The following is a 2,280-nucleotide window of genomic DNA, read 5'->3' on the forward strand; positions in this document are numbered from 1 at the left end:
CAATCCCACGAACCACGAACCGTCGTGCATCCGATCCTCGCCTCTTGTCTTTCATTATTACTATTATTATTATTGTTATTACTGTTATCGTCCTCGTTCAACGGCGATACTCGAATCTGTGATAATTCTCTCTCTCTCTCTCTCTGTCTGTCTCGTACTCGACTACACGTAATTTCGAGAGATCGAGAAAAAAGTATTGTTGTTAGCTGGTGGAGGGGCGCGTCGCTGATTCGCGAAAATATCGTGGGATTATATGGCGCAGCAAAGCGTGTAGAAAGCTTTACGGGCGCAATATGGAACGGAAAGGAACCGCTTCTTGAGATATCGATCGCGTCTCGATAGTTGCCGTAGACTTCTTCTAAACGCTGTTTACAAATGGGCCGTCGTCGTCTGGGCGGACGGAACGCGAGATTCGCGATCGACAAAGCGTCGGAAACGAAGCAAGTCGTCCTTCCGATTTTGGACGTCCGCCAGTTAGGCGGATAGACAAGACGATCGGAACGAGTGACGTCTCGCGGTAGACTGTAGAAGTTGCGAGTCACGTGAGCGAGTTCGCGCAGCTGTTGCAGATAAGAGCCTCTCACTGGCCCGGAGTGAATATTCTCTTTCGAAAAATTACGTTTATCGATGCGGTTGACCTCCTCCCTCTCGTACATATCGTTCTTTAATTTCCAATTCCGAAATTCGAAATCATCCTTCGAAGCTCCCTCTCCCTGGTAATTATTACGAGTTTGATGAACGCGACGGCGCCTCGAATTGTATTTCCTCCTATATAACGACCGTGGTCACCTTTCCTTCCTCCATGTAACGCGATCTATTTATTCGTAGATGGGAAATATCCGCGGTCGTTCGTACAATACGAGCCAGAACTTGGACTCCCTTTGGTGGCCTGGGACCTTTCGAAGGTAGAGAGAGAAAGAAAGAGAGAAAGAGAGAGAGAGGTAGGTCGGCTGTTTCGTTTCGAAGAAGAGGAAACTGAGGAGTGGAAAGTGGTGGTGGGGAGGGAGGCGCGAAGGGAGAGAGGTGGCGTATAACGGGGGCGCGAGCGTGCGATTATCATAACAAGGCTCGTATTTGGAGACAAGATGCCTCGCGACCCTATCGGCCGTACGCATCGGGCAGACGCGACACGCATTTAATCGCCGTACGTGCCTCGTTGCTTGCTACTTACACCGCTGTACATGCATACCTATAAGCGCACCGTTTAGGATCCGCATTGTCATGTTAACGACTTGATGCCGATCCCATTAGGGCGCCTCGCCTCGTATTCGGGACCCAAGGCCCCTCCCGCCAACCTTCCCTCCCCTCTTCTAGCGTCTATATTTTTCATTTCCAAGAGAGTATTATGAGCCGTACGTAAGTGCCTTATTTTTAAGTCTATATATGCGAGAAGCCATATTCGAGAATCGAAATTTGAATTTTTCTTTCTCTGTGCACGTGGAAGGTATCGAAAATCGCAATTTTTGAATTTTTATGTATTCTCAAGAACGATTTACGTTTCTCCCTCTGCGTGACGATCACCATATGTGAAAGTCGAAATTTTGAATTTTCCACGCGTCGTGAAGTGTATTCGTCTTACGTTTCTTCCTCTGCGCGACGATCACCATATGTGAAAGTCGAAATTTTGAATTTTCCACGCGTCGTGAAGTGTATTCGTCTTACGTTTCTTCCTCTGCGCGACGATCACCATATGTGAAAGTCGAAATTTTGAATTTTCCACGCGTCGTAAAGGGGATTCATCTTACGTTTCCTCCTCTATGCACGTGCAAGCTATCGAGAATCGAAATTTTTGAATTTTCACGTGTTCTCAAGAGCGATCGCCTTATGTTTCTTCTTCTGTGCAATGTAAATTATACAACGAGGCTACCGACAATCGAAATTTTGAATTTTCACGTTTCGTGAAGAGTATTCGCGACGATCACCATCGAGAATCGAAATTTTTAATTTCTACGTTTCGCCCTACGTTTTTTTCTCTGCGCGTAGAAGGCATCGAGAAATTTCTAATTTTCACGCAGTTTCTTCTTCCGTGCAAGCGTGAAAACTATCCGAAATCGAAATTTTCACGCATCCTGAATAACGACCGCCTTACGTTTCTTCCTCCACTTATGTACAAGTTATCGAGAATCGAATCTTGAATCGTGAAGAGTATTCGTCTTACGTTTTTTTTTCTGCGCATACGAAAAATCGATACTTTTGAATTTGCACGCGTCGTGAAGAGTATTCGTCTTACGTTTCTTCCTCTGCGCGACGATCACCATATGTGAAAGTTGAAAATTTGAA

General features: G+C 45.8%; 1 long non-coding RNA gene across 1 annotated transcript in view; it reads left to right on the plus strand.

The window, feature by feature from the left end:
* Positions 1–653: 653 nt before the first annotated feature.
* The window catches only part of LOC102680130, a 12,308-nt gene continuing 10,681 nt past the window's right edge, over positions 654–2,280 (plus strand). Inside the window, exon 1 of the long non-coding RNA XR_422068.2 lies at positions 654–941. This is a non-coding gene — a long non-coding RNA (uncharacterized LOC102680130). The remainder of the gene's footprint in view (positions 942–2,280) is intronic.

The sequence above is a fragment of the Apis dorsata genome, unplaced genomic scaffold (genome assembly GCF_000469605.1).
Source record: "Apis dorsata unplaced genomic scaffold, Apis dorsata 1.3 scaffold_315, whole genome shotgun sequence".
Taxonomy (NCBI): Eukaryota; Metazoa; Arthropoda; class Insecta; order Hymenoptera; family Apidae; genus Apis; species Apis dorsata.